The sequence below is a fragment of the Pseudochaenichthys georgianus genome, chromosome 12, assembly GCF_902827115.2.
Source record: "Pseudochaenichthys georgianus chromosome 12, fPseGeo1.2, whole genome shotgun sequence".
NCBI lineage: Eukaryota > Metazoa > Chordata > Actinopteri > Perciformes > Channichthyidae > Pseudochaenichthys > Pseudochaenichthys georgianus.
In genome coordinates this window covers 4013516-4020684 of record NC_047514.1, presented here as the reverse complement: position 1 = coordinate 4020684, position 7169 = coordinate 4013516, and positions in this window count along the sequence as shown.

The window sequence follows — 7169 nt, the reverse complement described above, 5'->3', positions numbered from 1 at the left end:
GGTTGTCAGGATATCGTCTCCTCGGGTAGACTCTTCCGGTAGGGCTGCGGTCGTCCACAACAGCTGACTCCATCATTCAGTCCCAGGTGCCCTTGTGTGGCTCCATGGGGCCGGGTGACATCATTATCACCCCCCCCCCCCCCTTTACTCTTCCCCTGCTGACTCTAATGGTGGCCCGGAGGTGGTGGAGGGGCCTTATGAATAATTTAGGAGCTCTGGTGCACTTTATAACCTGGCCTGCAAGGCTAGCCGGGACATTCACCCTAAGTGCATTAGTATAATAGTCGAGGAGGAGGAAACTAGCCCTTATTGACTAATATAATCAATAACTGTGCTTCTGTTTGCTGTCGATTCCCTTGAGGTACCCGTGTGTGTGGGAGGATGGACCAAACTACCAGAACACACTCATGAGAACTACAAAAAGCAACCTGCTGTAATTACGCTTTGAGGAGTATCGGTTTGCTCCCGACTCTTAGCAAAATGAAAGAGCTCAATAATTGGGGCAATTTTATCCAGTCATTCATTTCTTGACAATGCTGAGTGATGAGCCATCTTTAGCGATACAAACATTATTTCTCCACAGAAAGGCAAAGGAACTACGCAGACTGCATGCATTATGTGTCTGAGGCAGCCAATTTCAACAAGGAAAGAGCTCTATAATCAAATAAAGCAGTGTCGGTTTACAGAGGAGAGTGACGTGACAAACGGCGTCATTATCCGAGGCTTCTTGAGTGACTCGAGACTCCTCTGGATATTCACAGGAGGAGGAGGAGGAGGAGGAGGAGGAGGAGGAGGAGGAGGAGGAGGAGGAGGAGGAGCTCACCTTCATGAGGTGAAAGCTGAAGGAAAAAATGACTCCCTTCTCATTTTCCAAAGTGCTTACTCAGCACTGTAAACAGAGAGCACACTGTTGGTTACATTGTTGGAAATAAACAACTCAAAAATGTGTTTGCACGGAAATATATTTGACTTGGCGACAGCAAAACAGTGGAACTTCTTGTTATAATATTTCCTTTCAGAGAAGCAGTTTTTTTCTTTAATGATTCATTTTTGTATCCCCGTCCCTTTGCACAACTTTGAGAAGTCAAGACGGACAAATATGTTACTCGTTGCATGATGACAATTATTTTGTACACATTTCTCAACTTATACCTCTAATAAAATGACCACTCCTTTCTTATATTGTAGGCTAAATCTCTTTATTTGGTCCTAACATAATTATCTATATGGCTGCTATAGTAAACCTTGACTTTTACTGTAGCGTTATAGTTATAAAAGGTACAACATACAGATTTCTAAGCGGATTCAGGCCGGATAAGAAGCAATGGAAGAGCCAAGGTTCAGTGTTTCTGTCACTCTCAGTGTCGCATGCAGACAACAAAAGAGATGGCCAAGTGACCCTAGAGGTTGATATACAACGTGTCAGCAGGAGCAGCAGTGTGTGTCCCCCCCCTCCCCCCGCACACTGAGGATTTATTACAGCGGCGTGTGCCAGGCAGCCTGACTCACCAAACAGGTCCGATTACAACATCCTGTAGATACCAGGAGACGTCTCTGAAGACCGGCCATGCTGGGCGCTTACATCACTTTCAAATTAAAGAACAAAATGCTGCTATTACGACTTTACATGGGCAAACACACTGATCTGAAACAACATCCATCAGGGCCATTTTAATGGTTGTTGTTTTTCTGTGTGTAGAAAGATCCTTTTTCACCATTGCTGCATTAAAGACCACTTGTATCAGGAATAATGTAACAATAACAAACTCCAATCACAGCACCAGTAACTATCACTGGCACTCAATGTCGTAAATCAGCACACACACGGGCCCAGTTCCACCGAATCAAACAGTGATATAACCTCTGATAGTTACGGTGCGTGACAAAACAAACTTAATAGACCTTTAGTGGTCATTATGTTGCGTGGCGATGGCAGGTTAAAACACAGGCAACAGTCTGACAAGTACAAACTATTGTTGCTTCAGTCATTATGATGCCAAGTCAACATCAAGATACGTGATCACTGGTGAGGAAGTCAGTAAATTTCTGGAGCCAGATTAGAACAAATTCAAGACAAGAGGAAGATTGTCTCAGTTTTAAATGAGTCAACTCAGGACAATGACATGCAAGGCTGCCAGTTTTTCGTAATATGTGCCATGAAGTTTTTTCTGTGTACTCCAGAAGGAGGCGGCGGGAAATCTGCTTTGGAGGATAACCACCTGATTTGGCCAATTATTGCTAATGAAGCCTCATATTAGCTTTAGCAGAAGTGAATGCTTTTAGCACGACATGGTGAAGTAGCAAAGGACCTCTCCAGAGCCAATATAAGAGGAACGATTACGTCAACAAATGACTCGTTCATTGTACATATTGAAATGTAATGTGGGAAACGCATAACCTATCCTTCGATGTCAATTTGAAATGTGTATTTGATTTCTTCATTTGTGTTACGACTTTTGCTGGAAAAAAAATACTTTTCAAGATACTTGAAAAGTCTCACAAGGCATATTTGAAACAATATTTTAGGGACTGAGAATTCAAAGCTTTTTAATTTAAAGCTGCACTCATTAACAACATTTACAGAAAGACATTAAAAACAAAGGCAACACAAAAAAACCTAAGACTAAAATGCCTTTTCATTTTACCTTAAAGGTGGGGTATGTAATTTATTTCAGAAACACTTTTTGTTATATTCCAAGGAATGCTCTTAACACCCCGATAGCAATGAATACATTAAATGCGTTAACAATGAATACATAAAAAAATTTCATCTGTGGAAGCCGTAGTGCTGTAAAAAGCACGACCAGTCATTTTAGCCGGGCCCAGCTAAAGTAACTGGATGGCCTACCTGCCTGTCAGTCTTCCATCGGGGCACAAACTGATCTCGTGCCCTCATTGGTCATGTGTGTTGGGGGAGGGGCTCTGTAAGGAAGTGGCAGATTTTTTTCGGTTATGTATTTTCAAGTTCTAGTGCACTCGAGCTGGTTTCTCCAAAATTACTACCTCACCTTTAATTATTGAAACCGAAAGAAAAAAAATGTTTGCAAATTTCTCATTTTGTGTGTTTTTCAAATGGCACAGATGCTGCGTTACAATTAACTATATATCTTAACTTGGTATATAAATAAATTGGTAATTTTTTGTGGAACAACTACAGCATGTCTGTCATCCATTTTTGTGGCCATACAGTAGGAGGAGGACATAACAATTCTTAATCCCGTCTGCAAAACTATGATTGGTCAATTGTTCATCTATCCAGTCTGAAGTCAGAAGAGAGATGCATAACGTCCACAAAGACAAAATGAATAACTATACAGTCTGCATGTCTTGTAGGAGAGGTACTTTTGCAAATTTGTGCCAAGGGGCTCACTGTTTTTTAATCCGATCATTCATACACTATGTGTGTAGTTTCTAAATACTTTATTTTTACAATTCACAATCAACAATCTTTATTCAATCCTTCTTGCAAATGAAAAAATAAATCCCGATCTCCTTCCAAAGTTCTCTCACAACGTGGCGTCTTTATAAAGGAAGCACGCCGCTATCCTTTCTGCGACTTTTAAAAACAAACATGTAAGTGTAACCTTGATGGTGAGGAGACGACAACTTCCTGTTCGCCGCTCAAGCTGTTCACGCAGAGGCTAAGTTGGTCTGGAGAAAATCCAATTCACACCTGGCTCAAACGCTCCACTGTTCAGGCCACAATGGGAGTCTTTCTTTGCTGCGTGACACTGAGCGTCCAAGGTCAGCAAAGTTCAGGAAGCACATGATTTTTATTTGAAAATCTATAAATTGTGAAAACGAATGCCCCTGTGTTTATTTGTGCTTCTCTCCACTCTCCAAGCCAGAGGCCTCATTCTGCTTGCCAGCTGCCGACCTATTAGCACCCCACAGAAACCCTAACAGTGCTGTTTGTTTGACTTTGTAGTATTGAATTGAGACACGCAGACTTGGAGGACGGGAGGTGAGAATGGGCATTGACTCATTTTGAAGGGTGCACTTGTTAAATCTCTGGCCATCTTGGCTGATGTTTAGACTGGGAAGGAGTTCCAAATGTTTGACTCTGGTCTTGGATCTGTATTTCTGAAATACTCAGAAGGTCTGAAGCCAAGCTTTGCATTCTTTCTGGACCTCAGTGCTGACTCGCAAATTCATTTAATGGGAACAGCTTTAATGTCATGTGTATTAGATGTCACTACAGTCCATAAAGTCTGCGATCGTACATCATGGTCATAGAGTGGCCAGTTCGCCAAATATTACATTATTCAATTTGAGTGGTATGTAGCCATGCAGATAGTTTGGGCTTTATTTGCATACATCGGCTTTTAGACATTAGCCTCTGATAATGCTACTAAAATGTAAGTGTGGAATAAGTTGCATGTGAGTTTTGCCAAACTGCAAAGATTATTTGTAACTTTAGGATTTTGTATGAAGCTTGTAATTTCATTTTTTGTTTATTAAATGACCCACACAACCAATGACTTTTAATTTAGGGGATTGTGAAGCAAGTTGTTGTACATTGGCTGTATTTCTGCTTAACCTGTAAAGCCCCTTTTTTGACTTTTTTGTGCCTCCTTTCGATCGGATAAAAGTATTATTCACTCATTATGGCTGATGGTTGTTGTGAATATGATTTGCCAATGTCTCCCTTAGTGAAATTCAGTTCAACACACCTGTTTTAGATAATAAAAAAACATGTTATTTTACTGGAAATACTGTCCTTTCTTTCAAGAAACAGCTGCTGCCTAGCGGCTCTTACAGGTGTTCAGAACATGTACCAACACATCTCAAACAACAAAGCTTTGGACTAAAATGACTCAACTGAATATCCATTGTCACTGACTGACGAATCAGTAGCCTTTAGCAGAGGAGCTCCTCTAACTGGTGAGGGTGTGTTGATGTCAGCTCAGTAGTGATGTACAGTACGTTGAGTCCTAGGTAAAAGCTTTTGAAATGATTGTGAAAACTAAAAAACAATCATAATCAGACAACTCAACAATAAATAATTGGCTGCTGAGCTAAAAAACCTTTTAAAGAATGGTAGGGAGACAGTTATTATGAACTACGACTGCTTAGTTTAGAAATGAAAAGGGTTGTGTCTAGATGGTCACACATTTTCGAAACCCGCAAGATTGTAAAAATGAAACATTGATTAAGAATGGTGAGGTTTAGCACAGGCCACTCATACATTACATTACATGGCATTTAGCTGACGCTTTTATCCAAAGCGACTTACAATAAGTGCATTCGACCAGGAAGATACATACTTGAAGAAAACAGAATCATATAAGTACATCAGGTTTCAGAACCAAAACATTTCAAGTGCTACTCAACTGGCTTTAGATAAGCCAGTCCTTTATTAGTATATAAGTGCTTTGTTAGCAATTCTATCGCTCGAAGTGGAGTCGAAAGAGATGAGTTTTCAGTCATAGATGTAATCCCTAGTTATGGCTATCTATTGGGAAGGAAAGGGTGAGGTCGGGATAGGTATTCAGGCGGTGAGTTGTTACTTTAGCATGTGAGCATGCAAACATTTGCCAATTAACCTAGAAAAGTGGAAACTGAAATACTTTTCTTTAATGATGGCGTCTGTTACGTCCCCACTAAGGTCTAGGGGACCTGGAGACAATAACGTACAACCACTTTTTTCCAGTTGAAGTTCACCAGAGGTATGCCAATTGGATGTTATGGGAAAAGAACATCTGAACCAAAATACTTTTATTGAAAGAATGCATTTCTAGAATTCAGGACCAAGTCTGCCCAGTATTAATCGGCCAAATCTGCTCAAGTGTGGTCTCGTTGCAGTGGGATTTGGGTCTTTTTTTTATGTCTGATACTATTTAATCATAAAGAATTGACTCCCAGCGGACTCTTGATCAGCTCTGATCATCTGAGCAGAAAGGAATAGCAAGAAAAATGATTTATTGGCTACAGTCGTTCATTATTTGGTGCCTTTTCAATAAAAGGCACTTCTAAAACTGTTCTTAAATTCTTGTAATTTTTCAATGTTTTGAGCACCACAGTGACCCTTCACATAAACCAGACTATTTGCTTGGCTAGATACCACAGTTATCTTCAGTTGCTGAGTTGTCTTGAACGGCACAGCCACTGTGTTTAATTTTCCATCATAATAAACGTCACACAGCTGAATTTTCATCAGGAAGGGCCAAATAATGTTCCGGGCAGCTGTAAGTGCACAGTTTGTAGCCCCTGCACAGGAGGAATCTGTCTTGTAAACCGATATAGCTGCCCAGTCATGACCTCAGCCTCAAAGTATGATTTCTCGGTGTGATGTATGGGTTTAAAAGCCCGGCTTTGCAGGATAACTGAGACTGATTATTACATGTGTCTGGGGAAAACGACGGAAGGCTCAGAGCATTATGGACAAAAGGGATGTGCTCTTAAGGTGCCTGATTTTCTGCTTCGACGTCAGATAGCACATTCGAAGCTAGGATTTTTAGATCAAACTATTTTGCATTATATAACTTTTGTTTCTACCTCGCAAGACGGTGAAAGCACCACTGCTCTTTGGAACCTCGTGTTTCAATTGATTTACTCAGACATAGACTACAATAAACCCAAACTCCCAATGTGCCAAATAATGTAATTCCCCTTTCGACGGCAGAGGATTTCTGGTCCATAAAGCAGCAGATGCGTTCAAGCTGTTATCCAGCAGTCCTTTAGGAGCGATGGCCTTATGATCCTGATGATGAACACAGTGTCATGCAGATGGCAGGTGGTCTTTGTACAGCAAAGCTCTCCTGGCGTCCCCCAGGGAGGAAGGAGTCTCAGCTGTGAATGGCTTTAAGTGATAATAGCTCCCTCTCTGCTCCGTCCATTGGCTTTATATACTCGAGGCTTGGCGTGATGTTATTGAAGATGTGAGAAGTTTGCATCTGCAGCTTACAGGATAGCTGCCTATGAGCAGAAGAGGAAGAAGTATTCTGATCGTTCACTTAAAGCAATACTCCACATTGAAAATATTGTTAGCACTGAGGTCTTTAATTTAAAATGTCACTCAAGTTATAGCATGTACTAAAATTAACAGTACTCATTATGCAGAATGGCCCATTTCAGAATATGTTCGGGATTATAAATATTGATGTATTAATCGCTTTAATGTTGCATCTGGTTAAGGAGTAGATTAAAAACTGAGATGTAGATCAACC